This window comes from Corvus cornix, chromosome 1 (genome assembly GCF_000738735.6).
Source record: "Corvus cornix cornix isolate S_Up_H32 chromosome 1, ASM73873v5, whole genome shotgun sequence".
NCBI lineage: Eukaryota > Metazoa > Chordata > Aves > Passeriformes > Corvidae > Corvus > Corvus cornix.
In genome coordinates, this window is record NC_046332.1 from 63,949,818 (window position 1) to 63,971,075 (window position 21,258).

Sequence of the window (21,258 nt, forward strand, 5' to 3'; positions counted from 1 at the left end):
AACAAAGCAAAACTTTACTCAAAGATTTAAAAAAAAAAAAAAAGCATATATATTGTCAATTTTCATTACAGCAAAACCTCCAACAGCAGGGTGCTTCAAGGCACCATACAAGGACCAAGTGTTCAAAATATATTAATTACTGTTAAAAAAAATAAGTGAACAGCAATTTAGCAAAATTTACAGGTAATAAGAAAGTCCTGTTAACCAAGTCTGAATAAGACAGGAAACTTGAGAGATAATTGACCAAGGGAGATGGGTGGCCATCTTAAAAGGGGTGAAAATAATTTATTTAAATGCAAAATAAGGACTATTGGGAAAACAAACAATCAAACTAAAAAAAAAAAATCAAAAAACAAAACCAAACCAACCAACCAACCAACCAAACCACGAAAAAAAAAAACCCAAAGAAACCTAAACTTGTAACAGATAATTTGTTTTAGCAGAGATCTCAATTACTAGCACCATCTTAGGAAAAACACCTGGGTCTCACTGCAGACAGCTCAATGAAGAGCCCTGCTTGATAAGCAGCTGCAGTCAAAAAAGCACATAAAATGTTCAGATGCATAAGAAATTAGGTGGGGAATAAGAAAGAAAGAAAATATGTCATTATATGAATCAATAATTTTCTCTTCTCTGGAATAGTGTGAAGTACTGGTAACCCCATCACAAAAAGATATTACTGAATTAGAAGGTATTCAGAAAAGAGTGATTGTGATAATTAGGCATACAGAGGAGCCTTCATATGAAAAGACTGAAAAAACTGAAAAAACTGGAATTGTTAAGCTTAGGGGAAAAAAAAAAAGATGAAAGTATAAAAATGGTAAGTGGCAAAGAGAAAATAGATCAGGAGCTTCTGTAGTCCTGCATCTCATAATTCAAGAACAAAAGGACACTAAGTGAAAGTGAAAAGCAGCAGCTCCTAATCTGATAAAAGAGCATATTTTTTAATGCAGCGCATAATTAGATTATGGAACTCAATGCCACAGGATGTCACTGATGTCAAGACCTTACCAAGATTCAAAGAAGGACTTGGCACTTACAACTCTTGATATTCTTGGGAATCTTATGCTGACTAACTGTTAAAAGATTTTGAAAGAGAGGTTATGTGCCATATTTCATTATTTAAAAGACAATAATTTCTTAAAAGAATTTGGAGAAAAGTTCCCTCTAAGTGGATTTTCCCATCTCTGGCTGTTTGATTATTTTGTTCATTTCTTTGCTTGTTATGTTGGCATTTTTTCTTGAGACATCTGGGCAGTCTTGGAGAGAGGCTGTGTAATAATGAATCACTATTCTGTCCTAATTCCTATTATCCCAGTACTACCCCAGTATCTTAGTATCCCCTATGAAATCTTAGTATTAGGACTTTGGGCTTCCCTTTTGCAGAAGGGAATTGTCTTATGCTCTATTGTATTCCACTCCATTCCAGTTAGCCAACTGGATTTGTCACCCATTGTCAATTAGTATAACCACTGCTGTAAGCTATATAGCATTGTGCATGTGTTTGGAGCAACAGTGAGACTTCTAGATGAAGAACCAAATACATTTTTGCTGTGACAGCTATACAACTGATTCTGTGTGCCCCAATTGCCTTCCAGCCCTATCTTAACCTCCAGCTATGCTATTGACATCTTGCTACACATCCTGCAGCTGGAAAACATGCAATGTCTCTAAAATAGAGGCACTTTACTTTTTAAACTTCCTATTCTCCACAGCTTACTTACCACGTTTTTCTCCCTTCTGCCTGCCTTGCTGCTCACAGAGATAAAGTATTCTTGTTCCCATTTTTGTCCTTATACTATTTATTTTCTAATTCATTAGCATTTTCTTTACCTAGTTTTTTTCTATATGAAGATTTTCAGAGCAGGTAAACAGTGACAGGCACAAGCATAAAAGAACTTCTCCTCAGATCAGATCTGTTAAGTGAAAACTGAATCAAAAACAGAGTGTGAGAGATACTTCATAGAAGCAGGATCACAGATTAGGAGCAGCATTCTCAAACAGGTCTTCCTCCCACTGTTACTAATGTCATTACATTCTCAAAGCCAGAGGGGAGAGAGGCAGGAAGAAAACCTTTAAGTACCTGCCTATGTAGCAAGCAAAAAACCTGCTAAATTCTGTGGGGATTTGGGGGTAACTAGAAAGTAAGTGAAGATATTGGGGATGGGGGCACATAGAGCAGGTGTGCTTGTAGGGCCAGCTCGGGGCAGCTGTACGTGCCTTGAAGAGAAGTTGAATTCAGACAGTGCTTACAAACCGGACACTGCAGAGAGTGAAGACATCTGGACAAGGGATAACACCTGAAAGAAGACAGGCAGCCCCAGCTGAGCTAAGATACGGCTAGCTACCACACAGAAACGTGTTATGTTTTGTCTCCTCTTCCCCAGCTTCCATCACTGAAGGAATGCAATGTGGCAGGTTGCCAGATTATCCCATCAAAGTTCTCCTTCACATAACAGGCTAGACCTTTGAAGGCCCCTTCCAACCTGGGCTGTTGTATGATTCTATGAATTGGCACTGTATGTATTAGTACACTGTTTTGGTATTGTCTGTTTTCCTGAAGTTTCACATGCATGCCTCACTAACCAAACACAGTCCTATAATTATTTTATCTTTTTTCTATTTCAGGATAAAAATATTAAAGTAGCAAAAAAAGGTTATGTTCTACCTCTCACATATTGAGCTGGTATATCACACACAATGCTACAAAGCACCATGCAGATGACATATTTGTGTTGCCTTTGGGACATCCACATTGCACTCACCACATGGTTTAGATATGCCTGAGAGTTTACAGTTAGTCTGCAAGACTGGTTTTAGGCTGAGTCCAATCCAAAGGACATGTACTGAGGACACTCAGGCATAAATATGCTATGGTAGTACAACATTCAATAGCAAAAGAGGAGGAGCTGGTTAGCAACAGTAAGGAATTTAATTCTAAAAGCCTAGAAGAAATAGATCCTATATTATGTGGGAAAATAAAAAGTGTGAATACTACTAGTCTCACAGGAATATGAGAGTTGTTTCCAATCTATGAGTATATACAAACATGAACTCAGAATAATTAGTATGTTTATTGCTCTTCACCTTTTAAATTTTTAAGACTTAATTGTCATTGATTACAATTCCATCACCATGTAACAAGGAAATACCTTTAATTTGAAAGGCATCTACTAGGGTAATTGTGCATTGTATTTTTTCATCTTAAGTACTACATACATGAAAAAAAAAATACCCTAATAGTGCACAAATACTATATTTTCAGCCATATTTTGGCCATTTTATTTTACTAAAACTCACCCAGCTTTAACTTATCTTCCTTCTTGAGAATTCATATTGTGAAAAGAAGTAGCAGACCACCTGATCAGGAAGAGCAGATTTACCTAAATGTTCATTATTTTGCAACAAAAAGTTTCCACCTAGATGTTTATGCTCCCTTTTCAAGTTTCCCAGCCTTCCTTTTGAAGTCCTCTGTTCTAAATCTTGTCACCAGTTAAAAAGCATGGCCTGAAGTCAAGAAACATTTTCATATGAACAATTTACACAATTACTGAAAACTATTCTAACAATATGCTTTCCCCTTCTTAGCAAAGAAAAATAAATGCCACCCAACTATTAAAATAAAAGATAATATATTTCATTATAGTTATGTGAAATTAGGTTTCCCGTATTACCTCATTCATGGTACACAAATGCATGCTCTCTTCCTGTTTTGCATATTGAAGCCAAACAACATATTTTACTTTTTTTTCCCTATATCTCATATTAGGTCTGGGTTCTTTTGTTGTGAATTGTGTCTGGTATAGAAAATACACTTCTCTTACCATTAAAACAATCTTCTTATTTTGGAAATTTAAGCCAATTAGATTAGATAGAAATGTGCATGGTATGAAATATGGATGTGATAGATTTCAGAATCTTAGTTAAAGAAAGGGCACTTTGTTTTGTTTGATGTCACTGTAGGGCACTTGGTTTTGTTTTGTGCCACTGTATACTTGATAATGAGCTTTGGAAGAAGTACCAGTGAATACTATCCTATCTGCTTCCATTACAGCAAATGTCTTCCAAAAACAGAAAAGAGAATTTGTGCCTATTTTAAAAGACAAAAATTAACGTGCAGAATGTTGTAAGACCCCATTCAGCACTTCTAAAAAATGAACATTTTCAATCCGGAATTTCACTTGCCCAATTACAAGTTAGGTTTCAGGACTAAAGGTGAAACTAAGAGACCCTCTTAAAACAAAGGCCTACTAAGTTTTATGCTCTCTAATTTATTACAACTTTACCTATATTACATAGAAAATCATATTCAGTCCCATGCAGAACTCACTCGCTTGCTGGTAGCTTTCTCTACACATTATTTGGGATTTCGCATACACCACACTTTATCCTCAATTCAAAAGTGATTTTTTTTTCCCTTCAATGCAGAGATTGAGCTATGCTTAATGGTTCTGAATTGGCTTTCCTAAGGCTGAAAAGCTCCTTTTTTTTCTCAGACATTTCAGTCAGGAATGGTGTGATTGGAAGACACCAATGGCAAAGTACAGCTTTTTTTATTTTGTAGTTTTCATGAGGACATAAGGCACATTTCCATGAAAATAGTTAAGCAATCAGAAAAGCTTAAGCATACTTAATATTAAGTATAAACATAACTAATGTCTAAGTATAGTTATAAATATTACTTGTTCTTGACATAAGTATATGATATGGTTTATGCATCTATGCCTTTAAAAAAAGAAATCCCAAAATAAACTACAGGGTCCCATCAATATCAAAGATAATTCTCTGCTTCTATTGTTCTAGCATAAATTTATCTCTGGATAGAATCTGCATAAAATCTAATCTGTTACTATTTCCTTTGTCCGCATTAAAATTTTCCAGTATTAAAATATAGGTAATATCAGATTTGTAATGGCTTCCAAAAAACTACTCATGTATCAAAATCAGCCTCTATTCAGGATTCCACAGTGAACAAGGGTCCAGGTGTGCAACCTTTATCCACATGATTAATCCCATGATATTCACTACTTACATATAAGGAAGTAATTACTTACTTAAGTAAGGTGTTTGTAGGATGAGGCCCGAAATTGTTGATTTTGTTCTTAGCCAGTAGTTCATGCATGTATAGCTTTTTTTTTTTTTCCCATCCTTTTAGATATAATTTTTTTGTCCTTTTACATTTTCCAGGATGATCATTTTTGGAAGTTTATAAGGGGAAGTTCTAAGTTTATAAGGGGCATTATAAAGTGGTCATCTTATGCTATGCAGTGGACGATTATTACATAAAATATCTTGGGGTTTTGTTTCTCCTAAGATTAAAATTTCTAGCAAGAGGAATTATGAAAATGCAAAGCAATCTCTGAGCCAATAAGACTTCTATAAACCACTGCAAAGATAGACATTCTGGATCACACTTTTCCTAAGTTCATGGAATTCATTGGATTTTCAGTTCATGGTAACCAGAGCTCTCTCCTGAACTATTCTTCTTCATTTCCCTCCTAATCTCCAAAACTGTCAGTGTTCAGACATAAGAACATTGTTTTTTCCAGCTCATTCATTTCTTCCAAAAGATCTCAAAGAACAAAGCAGACAATTATTTATCCAGAGATGGATGAAAGTGGACATTACTGTCACATTTTTAGTAAGTTTGCAGATGATACCAAGTTGAGTGGGAGCATTGCCTGCTCGAGGGTAGGAAGGCTCAGAAGAGGGATCTAGAAAGGCTGGATCAATAGGCTGAGGTGAACTGAATGAGGTTAAATATGGCAAAATGCCAGGTTCTGCACTTGGGTCACAACAATCTCATTCAGCACTATTGTTTTGGGGATAAATGGCTGGAAAGCTGCCCAGCAGAAAAGGATCTGGGGGTGCTGTTTGACAGCCAGCTGGACATGATCCAGCACGTGCCCAGGTGGTCAAGAAGGCTGATGGCATCCTGGCCTGTATCAGCAATAGTGTGGCCAGCAGGACCAGGGCAGTGATTTCCGCCTGTACTCCGCACTGGTGAGGCCGCACATCAAATCATATGTTCAGTTTTGGGCCTCATTCCAAGGACATTGAAGTGCTGGAGGGTGTCCAGAGAAGGGCAAAAAATCTGGTGAAGAGTCTGGAGTCCAAGTCTTACAAGGAGCAGCTGATGGTACTAAGGTTGTTTAGCCTGGTAAAAAGGAGGTTCAGAGGTGACCTTATCACTCCCTACAACTACCTGAGAGGATGCTGTAGCCAGGTGGGGGCTGTTCTTTTCTCCCAAGTAAAAAGTGATAGGATAAGAGGAAATGGCCCCAAATTGTGCTAGGGGAGGTTTAGACTGGATACTAGGAAAATTTCTCAGAGAAAGGGTTGTCAAGTATTTAAACAGGCTGCCCAGGGAAGTTGTTGAGTCACCATTCCTGAAGATATTTAAGATTTTCAGTTGTGGCACTTACAGACATGGCTTAGTGATGGACTTGGCAGTGCTGGGTTAACAGTTGAACTCAATGATCTTAAAGGATTTTTCACACCTAAATGATTCTGATTCTGCAAAGTTCTGACATGGGATGAAGGAGAGTCCTAAACGTGTTAAAGTCTGACTTTTTTCAACATCTGGATGAGCAGGGAAGGTATATTAGGGGTATGGATATTCTGTCCTCCACTCAAGCTCTAAAAGAACCGAGACTCAGAATCATGTAGTCATAAGTATTCCAAGTGAATTAATCTGTTAGAATTGTAGCTATTTGTGTAAAATTATATAATTCTCATTAGTTATTAAGTTCTGCAATTCCCAAGCGCTAACAGAGGCTGCAATTGCCACATAGTAAGTCAAAAGCCAAAGGATAAACTCTCTGTGGTAAACGAGATGATGGCTGAAGAACTGAGAGCTGACATTTTGCCAAATTGAAGATTTGTATAGGACAAATGGAGTTGAGAAATAATCAACAATGGACAATTTTTGACAAAGATAACAAAAAGAAATTATTGATCTTGTCAACCTTAACATTATCTCTCACTCTCCTTAATTATGTGGCCAAATTAGAAGTAGCATCTCTTACTAAATTGTTCGTGCCAACCAAATTTCCATACAGTTAACTCCAAATAATGAATAGACTACAGAACAACCTTTATTCATAACTTTGTACACTTTCAACAATTTTTTCTAAAACAGTCCTTAGGATTGTGACTCTTGGCCTTAACAGAAATCAGTAGCAGGTGGATGTTGTCCAAAAGAAAACTAGCATTTTGGTTGAGTTGTTGCTTTGTTGCATGCCACTTTTCTACCAATGTCTTGGTCAATTTACAAATTTAGTTTTCATTCAAGTGAGGTATTTGAAATGCTAGGTTGGTCCCAACATTCTGCAAACCATCTATATCTCTTCCAAGCTACTTCTCATGTGTCCTAATGGGCAGTACTTTGGCTTTGCAACAGCTGTTGGCCTATTTAGACTATATTTAATGATACCCTGAAAAAGGTGTGGCTTTATAAAGGAATCAGTGAGGCACCTATAACAACTTCTTTTTCAACAGGTCTAAATATATTGTAACACTTTTACAAGAAAACTTTATTGAGGTTCATTCTGCGTTTTTTGGACATATTCATCAACTTCTAATTTGGAAAATTCTGTCTTTTTGTTGTATAGATAATTGAAATTTAGCCGTGAAGAGAAATTAACCAGAGCAACTTCACAAGAATCTGAAGTAAACAGAACAAGTCTCTGAGTTAAAGTATGGAAAGGCTAATGAAATGCATACATCAGAGAAAGCAGCATGGAAGAAGGCAAACCCTGTTAGAAATTCACTCTAGTGTGAAAAATATTTATACTTCCTCTAACCTGTAAGCAAGTTATTACTGATTAAGAAACCCACCGATACTCATAAACTTAAAAATTTATAATACAAAAACAATTATAACGAAAGATTTTAAGAAATAGAATTACAAATCAGGCATTTTTTGGGAAGGCCATTATTTGCTATTTTTAAGAGCAGTTTAACTATACCCAAATATCTATGACAATATATTAAACATCCCCCAAGTGACACCTCATGCACTCAATGTGTCATTCTCAAGGAAGGTACTCTGCTGCCCTCAAAGACAGTAAAAGCATCTTAATAAATGAGTGAGGTACGAAATCACATTTCACTTTGAGGGGACTTTCCTACTACTTTACTCTCAACATAGAAGTGAGAGGTCCCTTCACATAGAGGCCATTTCCTATGTGCTTGCAGAACAAAGGGCTCTATTGGAAATAGTAGCAAGAACACTTCCTCTGCCCCTCCTCATTTAACAGAAAGTTTGTACCGTGTAACCTTCCACAGGGTAGAGCAAAGGATTTACAAGAGTCAATCCTCTCAGCTTGAGCATGTAAAACTTATTATTACCATGACAGAAATCTCATTTTCCAAGCATACTCTGTCTCTTGCGGAATATACAAGGTTTAAATGCAGATGTAGTCAAAATCTCATTAATGACTCAGATCAAGAGCTGCCACTGATCATTAAAACATAAATGCAGTGATTTCTAAATCTTAAAATGACACAGCAGCTGTGCATTTTGGGAAATGAGAGGAACTGTGACTACAATGTAGCAATCCATGAATATTTTCTTTCTGCAGCCTAGGTATTGCTGAGATTTTCTAGGTAATATGAAAAGAACAACATAGCCTTTATATGACATTTTCAAACTATCTGATAAAATAGATAAATATTCTATGTTTTTCTTGATGTCTATCATACTCTGCTTTCTTGATGTGTGTGTAGTTCGCTTTCCCTCTTCAAAGAGTTGCTTTAAAAGAAACTTTAAAAGCTTCTCTCTTTATTTTTAAAACTCAAGATTTTGTAAATCTTATTCTAAACATTCTCTAAAGGAGCATATCTTACTGGAATACAAAGTTTGAAATACAACAGCAATTTTACATAAATGAACAGAAATCATCACTTGCTAGTAAAGGATTAGAATGTGAACTGGGCACCACCTGCAGGTAATGGCCACTAGTGGGACTCACTGTCTTCATCACTTATCATCACAAATAATGCTATCTGGCAATTAGAAATATAGAGTTAAATAAAAGAAAAGCTAAAAAATAATGTAACAGAAAAAAAAATCTGGTTGTCGTCATCTGAGATTCCCTAATATTCATAAACAAGAATCTAATCTCTATTTCCAATTTATATTTAAATCCTGTGTATTTAATGGGAATTAAAAATAATTCTAACAAAAAGAGTCCCATCCCATAAACAAAGAGAAAAGAAAAAGAAGAAACACAACTACAGAAAACAAAAAAGTTATGGTTAAAAATATTTTAGATCTAAATTTCACTCATAAACCCACAATTTGGAACAGGTACTTATGAAATCTTTTCAATTTCATGTGACATGCAATATGTGATCTGATCGAAACAATAACCAATCAAATAATTGTCAAGTACCTAAAATGACTGTTTATTGCAAATGCGTTCTTTGGGAAGTCAATGAGAATTACCAAGTGACAACTCAAAATGTCTGTGACAAAGAAAATGCAACTGGATTTTAGCACAGCAGTAATTCTAGCTGTCTAGTGGGCAGAATTTGGAGGAAAGCTAAGCACTTCCAAATCAAAAAAATGGGAGTGTGTGGTGGCTTGACACTGTCTGGACGTCAGGTGCCCACAAAAGCCGCTCTATCACTCCCCTCTTCATCTGGACAGGTGAAAAAAAATATAATGAAAAGCTCATGGGTCAAGATAAGGACAGCAAGAGGTCACTCAGCAATTATTGTCACAGGAAGAACAGACTAGAGTTGGGGGAATTAACCAAATTCATTACCAATCAAATGAGAGTTGGGTAATGAGAAGTAAACCCAAATCTTAGTGACATCTTCCTCTCATACGTCCCTCCTTCCTGGACTTAACTTTATACCCTTACCTATACCTCCTCCCCCCTGCAGTACCGGGGACAAGGAATGGGGATCAAGTCCTTCCCCCTCCGGCAGAGAACACCTCCCACTCTTCCCCTGAATCCAGCATGGTATCCCTCCCACAGGAGACAGTCCTCCGTGAAATTCTCCTGTGGGAGTTCTTCCCACAGGATGCAGCTCTTCAGCACCTGCTCCAGCATGGGTCATTTCCACAGAGTGAAGTCCTTCAGAACAGGTTGCCAGCATGGGTCCCTCGTGGGCTCACATATCCTGCCAGCAAACCTGCTCCAGCATGGGCTCCTGTCTCTCCATAGGTCCACAGATCATGCCAGGAGCCAGCTCCAGCACAGGGTCACAGCCTCCTTTGGGCATCCACCTACTCTGGCATGGGGTTCTCTGTGGGCTTCAGGGGCACAGCTGCCTCACCACGGTCTGCACTACAGACTGCAACACAGTAACTTTTTACCCTTCTTAAATATGTTATCACAGAGGTGTTACCACCATCACTGATGTGTTTGGCTTTGATCAGCAGTGAGTCCATCCTGGAGCCGGCTGGCCTTGGCTCTATTGGACATAGGGAAAGCTTCTCACTGAAGCTGCCCCCACTATCAAAACCTTGCCACATAAACCCAATACAGGGAGAAAACAACACCCCTCTCACAGGTGTCAGCCATCCACCAACTCACCTGCCAGATGTGTTGAAATGTCATTTTAAGGAATAATCTAAGTTAAAGTCCCTCCAGGACAAGTCCCAGTCTCTGCAATAGGCATCTCTCTTAATAAATTACTAGTTTGTTTGTTTGTTTTTTACACTTTGGAAATGTAAATTCTACCGCTTTGATCTCTTAGTGTTTTGGTGTTACTCTGTGTTAAAGAAAGACAGGAGAAAATCAGTCCTCAAGAACTGTTCTTCATAAACTCCCTGCAATGTAATTGGCTCTGATGCCATGAAGATTTTTGCCTTTTCTTTTATACCCCTGTTATACCTTTTTACAGCTTCTGTATTCCTAGCGCTTTTTGCCTACATTCTTGGACTTGTTTGTTAAGCTAAGAGACTAAACATCTTAGAAGCTTCATAGCTAGGGATCAGTGTGCCCCAGACCCCAAGGTCCTCTCCAGAACATATTCTGTAAACCAAGATAGAACCATCCAGGGGAAGGTTCCTTGGGGAGGGGGGGCTCACTTGAACCTCTCATTGGGGAATCTTTGATAGATATGCTAATTAGTAAAGCCTATAATGTTACACCCAATGTTGGGGGGACACACACACACACACACACACACACACGGGAACACACGGGAGGAGAGAGACACAGAGACACAGGGAAAGACTCGATGGGGTACATCTCGATGCATATGACCTGGACGTGTACACCTAAGGATCCTTAAGAATAAATACCAAGGTAAAATCCCTTTTCCCTTCTAACCGTGTATGCCTCTTGATTTTAAGACCAGGAAAAGGCATCAGCTCTATCTGGTTTTAAATGAAAAGCAGCACACAAAGGGTAGAACCCTGGGGGGAAAAGAAAATCTTTGAAAAAAGCAAATAAATGCAAGCTCATGAACAGTACTTATCTAGCCACTACAAATTAGAAGTCCCTCCCTCTTCTATTTACCTCGAACTGAATCACAGTTATCATTGCAATATATTTCCAAGAACAAGTAGTGTGGGTATGCTCGAGGGCTCTGTACTGGAAGACTAAGGAAAAACTGACAACAAGCTGCAGATTTATGATGCATGAATGAAGCAAATGTTTGTCACATGGCTGAAAAAGCCTCTTGTCTCTTACTGCTAGACTTGTACAGCTGTTATTCGGTATTTATCCTTTCCCTCACAATCCACAAAAACAGGAAGATCCTTGAACATCCTCTCAATTTCTTCTTGACTTGTAGGTCTTTACACACCTATCAACAAGCCACAGCCTCAGGAAACTGTCTGTCTCTGTACACCAAGGAATATTGGCATGACTAGCACAGTAATACTGTTTCAGGCATTTGGCTTAACCATCTTCATCGCAAACAAATTGCTTAATGGCTTTGGGTAGCAAATACATACAGAGCTGTGCCAACAGATTGAGAAATAGCTGAGTAGGTATGGTTTGGGATCATATTTATTGGCATTGCATTTAAAACCTCTTCTGACTCATCATTTGCATCATCATCTAAGTTTGATCCCTTTTGATCAGCAACTCAATGCTTCTTAATTGTTTGTTCTAAAACCAAAAAGAAATCAAAAGTCAGGACTCTGTTCCTCCATTCAAAAGCTTGAGAATCAATAAAGATGTGTAGGAAGAGATTCCTCACCTTCATTAACAACATAGCTGAAAGGAGCAATGCTCCCTAGAAGTAGAGTAACAGGGAACAGTTCATCTATCAAGAACATTGATACAGTAAAATGACAAAATCTGGCAGCACACATTACAAATCCCTTTGGGCTAAAGTTCTTTAAAGATTTCTATAAAGCAACAGAGATTTGACAGGAACTCAGGTAAACCTCTCTGTGTATGGCAAGTGCTGAACAAATATCCATGGAATTTATAACAAAATGATGCATTAAATATTATGTAAGAAAAGATTATGCCTTTGAAGCATGGCACAAGTACAACAGTCTGCCTAGTTTTTCACATACTGCAACAATTAATGCCACTGTGCATATTCTATCTTGAACGTCTTGCCATTAGTGGAGAACTTGCTGTTTCTGTCAGGAGAAACAAAGGAGTCATCAAAAATTTCCTTCACGCATTCCTGTTTACTTATGATAAATGTCAGGACACCTGGCTTGGTCTAAAAATTGGACACTAAATACAGCTTTCATTATCAGAAATAAAACACTAATAGCAATAGAACCCAACCCTAGAACACAGCAAAAATCTTGATGAAATTTTTTTTATTTTGTATATATTGTTGGTGGATTCTTTTGGCATCTTCACAGCTGAATGGCCATGATTACTGCTCCTGCTTTTAGCCACTCACCTTCACAGCTGCAGCCAATAAATCCACTGGCCTCTGAATTTATATTTCAGAAATAGGTTTTATTTCTTCAGGCGGGTAGGTACAAGTTCTGCCATGCAGCCAAGCACCTTGTGGCACAGTGTCTACTGCTTCCAGCAGTGACTACACAAAAAAAAGTTTAATTGCTCCTTCTGTGAAGCCTGAAGGAAGTATGGTGAACCAGCCCAGCCACCAATTTAACTAGGTCTGTGAGCAAACTGAGAGATCAAGGTTAAATAAATTAATTTAACCCTGTTTAACAGACTGGTCAGTCCCACTGGCAAGGTCTTCCCCTAACTACCCACCTTTTTTTTTTTCCTTTTTTGTTTTTTTTTGACTGTCATCTGGATTTGATCCACCACTGAAAACCAAGCTTGGTTTGATTTTTTTTTTTCCTTCGCTACTCTTTCTTTTTCTTTTTCTTTTTTTTTTTTTTTTTTTTTGGCTTGTTTGTTTGGGTTTTATTTCCCCCCAAAATGTAAAAAATCCAGTAAATCCATGTCATTACATATGGCCTTTAATACACATACACACACACATATATATAGCATGGAAGTACAAATTTTTAAGACTAATTTTCTGTAATATTTTGGATGCTTTTGAGGACTAACCTATAATGTGAAAGTCTCATATTAGATGTAGGGCAGGAATATATGTCCTAAAAAATTTATCCCAGAATACTTGGGGATATATATTCCAAATTGAAAATATGCTTCTCACCACTGACTTTTAACTCCTGTCTATACTAGGAAGGAGACCTTCTTTGACTGAGTCATCAAAAACTCAGCACAGTTTTCATTCTGACATCAAACATCTCTCCAGTGTAAAGGAATTATCTACGGAAGAAGGCTACAGCAGCTCAGAATATTTTAAGTTCACATGGTAAAAATAACAAAAAATAAATAGATTCACATTTCTGTTAAATTTTTCAGTCTTGGAATTTGCCTAGACCATTAACAATAATTAAACAAGTGGCTCATGTTTACTCTGTTTTAATATTGGTTTAGGTGTCCAGAGGAAAATGACAATGTTTAATATTTAAATATCAAACTTTGATTAAACATTAGTGTGTTAAACTAATATTAAGGAAAAATGAAAAAGAGTTCATAAAACTGACCATAAGTCTCTTGGGTTGCAAGTGCTAAACACATGCTTTGAAATTTGACATGTAGGCATTTTTTCAAAAAGTAGCCTGACCCCAAGCTCACAAATGTGAATTCTAATTAAGAAGCAATATTTCTAAGTCTGTACTTAGTGCTGGCCTGTGCAAAAAGATGCATGTTTACCATCAGAAAGAATCTGGAGGATTCTGACTAAAATCAGATATGAGCATAGCAGCTCGAAGAGTCAGGACAAAAGGTACTTCAGCATCAAATCACCCTACTTACTCTCTTGAACAATTTATTAATTTACCCTCTTTTTATTCTCCTAGAAATAAATGGAATTCCCTAATGGAAATTATTAAACTAATAGGACTCTCAGTCAGGTCTGCCACTTTATAAATACTCGAGGATTTTCCTTCAAATCTGCTAGGTGGTGTCTAAACAAGCTTCTACACCTTGGAGCCATTACACCTTCTCTTAATATTAATCCTTCCCCTTTCTTCAGAAATATTATTCTATATCAATCATTTATAAGAGTTCATGTGGCAATCTGTTCACCCATTGCTTTTCCTACTGCTCCCCCACTTTTCCTTGCTGCTAGTCCTGGCCACTCCCTCAGGTTCTCCCCATTGGTTCCTGTACCCCAACCCCGCCCAGGAACCATCCCTGGGTCCCTGACAAAACCCCCTGCACCCGGACTACGAGGTTTCTGTGCCTGTGGGGATCACGGGGACAAGATGGGATTAAAGTCCTCTCAAGCCCTCATGGGAGACCCTTCTCTCCTCCTTTGCCATCACTGGTTGTACTGCTGCTAGCTGCTGGAGCAAGATCTCAGGGCCATCCAAAATGGACTAAGGGAGGGCATAGCATCCCTGCTGAGCTCTCAGTAAGCTACAGCCTGCTAAGCTAAATCTAGCACTACAAGAAGTTCAGTTCTGTTTCTCCTGAAAAACCCCATCACCACAGTTTGAACTGTTCAAAAAAAATGTGCAGGGATTTTCCAAACTAAAAAAAAAAAAACCAAAGCCAAAACAAACTACCCACCAAATATGTAGAGTTCAGATTTTGAATGATTTGGTCATTGCAAAAAAAATCCAAAGAGGTTTGAGATACCCCTTTCTTCCCCCTCCAACTCCTCCCCAAAAAAAAGAAACAAAGCAAAACCCAAAAAAGCACAAAAAGCTCTCTCTAGAAACCGGCTGTTTTCAATCCTGAAATGCTACAGGGATTACAGACAGGGATAAACATCCATTGCCAGGGTGCAAATGTAAAAGCCTACACATTTGTTCATTTTATATCATAGTTGCAAATTATCTAAGTGCAATTTCCACTATGTTAAGGAGACAGTGTATTATGCTTCTAGCTTTCAGTCAGGTTTAATAAAGAGAAGCCCTTCTACTGAATGAACAGTACCCCTTGGCTACTTTTAAAATAATCCATTGAGAATACTGCAATATTCCATACATTTATTAAAAGTATTGTGTTTCCTTAAGGAAATACCCCAAAGAAGCATTGCTCACTTTTTTCACATACATGGGATAAAAATGCAAATACTCCAAGTTTAGATGTTAGGTATTTTCGGTGGGGTGCTTTGAGTTTTTTTTGGCTTTCATTATTGACAACAGTAAAAAGATTGTTTAAGACTAGCTGTGTCAGAATTTTGGATACCAAGTGTGACAGGCTCTGCAGGTGTACAGTGCTCTCCTTATTGATACAAATTGAATCTGAACGTAGCAATTTATTCAGCAAATCAAACCAATCACTGCACTGCAGTTTTCTCTTTCGGCTCTCATTTCCCAACCAAGTACTCTTAACCACTTTGCTACTTTTGCTTTACAGCAAGGTTTCAAGTGCTATTAGATACTGTTTTATGGTCGGAGTATAGGGGTTTAAAAATTTTTAAATACTGTTATGCTGCCATTAAGTGCTGCATCATTCACACCTATTCCATAATAGTTTCTTGTCTCCAAACACAATACCATTAAATGTGTTTCTCTCCACCTTATGCTAGGAAAAACCTGTATTTTTATCCCATGCAAAGCATTCAAAGAGCTTGCAAGTGATTTTTTTTCCTATAAACTGTAAATATTTGTCCTAAGAACAAGATTATCTCAAATTCTTCTTTTTTATTATGAATCATACTTTAAAAAGAGGTTCTTTAATGCAATTGTGTTGTATGTTATTTCATTAAAAGATACTTAAGCTAACCAGTCCTCCAAAATAACAAAAATATTAAAGAATGAAAATTAACACCAGATAGCCCAAAAGATAAATCAGGAAATAGAAGGAAACAACTCAGGAAAAGAAGAGTAAGGCAGACAGCTAAAGTGGGAAAAAACAGAACAATCTTACAGTGTTGAGCCAATGTATAACCCTGGATTAATAGTTAGCCTTGGCACGGCTCAAATGTGAAGATGCTCACATCGGGCAACCCAGACCTGCTGCTACCGGAGGTTGTTGCCACGGTGACCAGTGACTGTCAGCCAACAGTAAAATGAAATTAGAAAAAATAGTTAGGAAATACTGAAAGGAAGAAAGCAAAAGGAAAGGAAAAGTTTGATATCTGTAAGCAGATGCACAGTTCCATTGTCTTCCAGTTGCCCTACTGCAGCAGAGGAATACATCACCAAAACGGAGCCGAACTTCCACTTTGCCTCCATGATAGCTGAAGCATATTTCTGCCTCTATGAGTTTCTAATTGAAAGAAATTATTGTCTCGTTCACATGATAGCTTTTCAGTGACTTAGCAATCCAGCAAACTCAGCTGCCTCTGAAACCTGCGTGGAACTGTTAGCTCATTGTTCTCATCTAAACTATTTAGAGGAAGCCTGGAGTGGCCCATTTCTGCCTTTAAATCAGCCTGGGGATGGTTCCATCCTGAGATGCAAAACGATTTCAAAGGATGAAGTATTTGTCACTGAAACAAAAGGATTTGGAACTTTACAAATCTAGTGGAAAACTCAGTTGATTTCTTTTTTCAAACAAAGAACAAAGCAGAGACTGGCAGTTTTAAAAGCAAAATTTGGTTCAGAGAAGGCTAGCTAAAGCTGCAGTCAGTGGACCATAAAACACAGTGCCCATGCCCAGTTGTGCAGCACTGCACAGAAGAAAAGGTTTTGGATGGCAGTGTCCCTCAGTGATAGCTGCAGACGTATGTGCCAGAGAGGTAGTTTTTGTTGTTTACTTGCTGTGCTATCAATGTGGTATGCTAGAGAGCACACTTTTAGGAATCAGCATGTGTGCACTGTATTATCTTATCTTGCACAAAACATTGTCCCAGACCCTTGGAAAACTCCTGCTGGAGTACTGTCAGAAAGAGATAAAAATGAAGTACTACATCTGTTAAAGCTGAAGTGCTGAACTAGACTTCCTTACAAGCACCTTTTCCTAAGACTGACCATACACCACAATCAAGAGGATGAACAAGAGAACCTCGTATTCAGCCCTTGAAATCTTACACAGTGATCTGTATGCATGCGTTTTTCAAGCCTAGAAAAGGCATGAAGATGGGTAGAGGTGAAAAACCTGTGAGCTAGAACAAGCATGGAAGAAGTTGTTATTTTTAGAGAATAAATATAGAGAGAAGCATTTACACAAAATATGCTTTTACAGAAATAGCAGGCACAACCACAGTTGAAGAAAATGGCCCATTTTATCTCCCCTTTCAGCCTGAGGAACATGAGGATTCAAGTCACTTCACTTGCCCTTCTGAGGTCGTGACTTGGGAGAGTCACTTAGCTGTGCCCTGCTTTGTTTTCTCCATAAGTAAAATGGAAAAATACAGACCCAATCAGCCTTTTAAAAGTGCTTTCATATTTAAAGAAATGAAAAGTGCTAAGTGAGTGGTAAATGTTGCTTGAACAGATTAATACTTGGGTGATCAATATACATTATGAGACTGCTCTTATTCATCATATTTCCCACAGCTGAAGGAATGCAAGAAATAATAATATAATGATTACAGCTGGTAGAAATGGCCCTAGTGAAGGCTGCCAAATTTTCTTGAACATAGGGGGAGTTCTGTTCTCATTTGCTTACGCTTTAGTGCAAATTTTACTGTATGAAATCAAAATTATGCATTTAATCTTAACCATACTGGCTTTTTATCAATTGATGTGTTCTGTTGACCTGATTTCAATATTTCAGTGCAATTGTATTTTTATTGGTTTCGAAAAGGACACAATTTAAACCTAAGTCGTTTACCTACTACTCATAATAATTCTTCTGGTACTTTGTTTGAAGAGCTTCATGAAGGCTTTGACCTACAACCTGATATTAAGCAAAGAAAGAGAACCAAGATCACAGAGTTCTCTTTTGCTAGATTCATGAAAACAAGTCCAAACAGATTTCATCAAGTTACAAGCTTCAAAAGGTTATATAGATTCAAAAAATATCGTTTTGTTTTGTAAGAAAGCAGACTTCAGCTACAAGCATATTAAACATTCCTACAAGAACAAGAAAGAAAAATAATGTTCTAAATATTTGGAGAGGAACCTTAACTGTTCCAAAATGTTTTCAAATTTTAGATTTAAACCACTTGATTGCAACCCTGTCCACAATTACTAACAAGAGCTCTAAAGTGTAATTATCTATCTGATTTATATAGAAAGTAGGCATTTGGTGGAATTTCTTGTAGTTTCTTCATATTCAGAAAGGATAGAAGATATTTTTAATAGGTAAGAGCAACCTGTTATTTTTCAGTAAGTAACTGATAATACTCGAGATTATTACTATCCATATAAAAAGCTAGATAGTAAAGTACTGAAAAAGACAAAAAGTAAACAGAAATCTTGCATGCAAAATCCCTTGTTTATTTATTTCTAAGGCATGTGAAGCCATAGGAATAAGATCAGTGGTCTGAAACAATGCCAGAAGCAAGCCCTCAAGGAAGGACACCACTTACTCCAAAGCTTCTCAGACCCTGTAGGCTACCTGTCATCCTCCTTTCTCAGAGGGCCTGTAGAAGACAAGGGTGGACAAAGATGAAGCTGTGGAGATTTTCACACTGGAGGAATCAGTTCCTCCTTTCACAGATGGCTGCATCACAGTTCTTTTTACCATTCACATTCTCTTTTGAGAGCTTCAAGAGAATTGTAGAAGTGTCTCCAGCACATGTAGAATCACACGTATAAAAAAATTAGGAAAGAAAAACCCCTGTAGCTCAGAATATAAACTTGTTCAGAGAGGACAGCTAGTTTTTTTTAACATCAACGTATCTTTGCTTGTGTGTCATTCACAGCATTTTGTCATTGTTGCACTAGACCCTCCCTGATGTAAATTGTTGCTTAAGTTATTAAAAATTTTGGGGCAAGCCAACATACTATATAGACAAAGCCAGCCTGGCACCAAGATAAAGAAAGGTGCACTCATTTATAAAATGAGAAGATTAGCCAATTGCTGAAATAAACAAACATTTTTAGCTCCTAAGTGAAATAAAATCATGGTGATAATACGTACACTTACAGAGGTAAGAACTTACAAAGGTAAGAACTTGCTAGTTAGCCACCTGATCTAAAGCCAATGTTGCTTTAAAAAATAAGAAAAAAAAATCAGAAGTAACATTCATACAATACCCACTGTTGGCAATGCTAGGCATAAACATTACTTCTCAATAAGAAAAAGTCTTTTTATTTCCTCCTTTATTTCATAATTTCATAATGGAAACACCTGCTTCTTTTGAGTATCTTTGAAGTGTTTGGCACTAGTACTAATACTTTACAGGAAAAAGGTCCCCCTTTTTACTTTTAGAGCAAGACCAGCTAGACACCAGTCTTCTAGGAAAATTGGGTTTGCCCTTCCTGAATTCATTATGCATTGAAGTCCACCTAACACTAAAATAGTTCACATTATGTATGAAATATGAGAACAGAAATACTTTTTACCTGCAGGAGATCTGGTTTTGTCTTTATCCTTATTCATTTAAGGAACAATTATATGGGCTAGAAACTTTTGGTTATGGATCTTACCTGTCTTTAGGGGCAAACTAGTGAATCTAAAGTTTGCAAAAGGCTGTGAATTCAAATTGTTATATTCTTAGTATTTCTTTTGTGGGAACTGTATCTTAATACAAAAGGTGCTGAGAAAGTCAGAAAAACTCTGTCTTCAGTTGGAGTGTAGTTTCTGTACACCAGTTAGCTTAAGACAGTAGGAAAAAATAAAAGGAGTTATCACTTCAGAAAACAGCTCAAATTCACCTTTTGCATGTATTTCCTAGTTAACCCAGAATAGGCATTTTCTAAATATTTCCTATAGATTTTTAAAAAGTAATTCATTCTGTAATGTTCTTTCTCTAATTTCTTTTTATTTCTAACTGAAAAGGAAATCACACATATACAAGCAAAATATTAAGAAAAAGCAAAAAATCCTGGTAAAACCACAAGGAAAAACTTCTTTCTTGTGATCTTTTGCTAAGAACAAATCAGAAGACTTTGGCCAATAAATGGCTTCATGGGGTTTTTTGTTTGTTTGTTTTCTAATGGAAACTTCTTAATTGTCTTACCTGCAGAATTCTCTGCTTAGTTACATGCCTACCAGTTTCTCTCTGCATTGGTGCTAGGAAGCTCAAATGGCCCAGCCTCTAGGCCTACTAATCTGACAGTCTGACCCCTAAAAAATCAATGTGATAATCTATAACTTGCTGCATTTTGCTTTAGCTGTCTGTTGCATGCTTTGATGAATATCTGCCCTGCAGGAGAAACATATGAAAATCACATCATGTGCAACTGTTTTGAACTGTTGTGCAACCATGGGACACCAAGCTGCTCTGGGGAAAAAGTTAAAATGAACTACAGTAGATAAATGTCAATTTCACAGGTTTTGACATTGAACTATATTATATTTAAATTAAAGGGAATGCAATCCTGGTTTCTTCCTGCTCTGAGCCTGCTGGTTTTTTCCTTTCAGAAGATTCTGATAAAATGCATGATCGTCCTCTGCTATGGCTCTCAATTTCTCTTTGGTGAAGACAGCAGGGTTTATATGATAAAATTTTAATGACCATGGCCCTGCACGGCAATGTGAGGTATCAATGCATTTTCAATAATGCTAGGCATCTGCGAGGACTGGCATCAGGTGACATTCCTACCACTGAATTCTCCATGTCCTAAAAGGCAGGTGTCATGGAGATAGAGGCAGCACCAGAGAAAGCTCCATTATAATGCAGCAGTCGTATGGATGAAATGGAGATTTATGAATCCCTGCCAAAGAAACTATATTATGGACTGTAAATTAAAATGGGGGGCTTAACACACAGTGAACTACATGCTAGAGAGCTAGCTGATTTTTAGATTGTCCTGTCTAT

At 37.4% G+C, this 21,258-nt stretch overlaps 1 protein-coding gene across 8 annotated transcripts in view; it reads right to left on the reverse strand.

The window, feature by feature from the left end:
* PCDH9 (protocadherin 9) overlaps positions 1–21,258 on the reverse strand; it is a 680,650-nt gene that overhangs the window by 502,330 nt on the left and 157,062 nt on the right. The window lies entirely within an intron of this gene.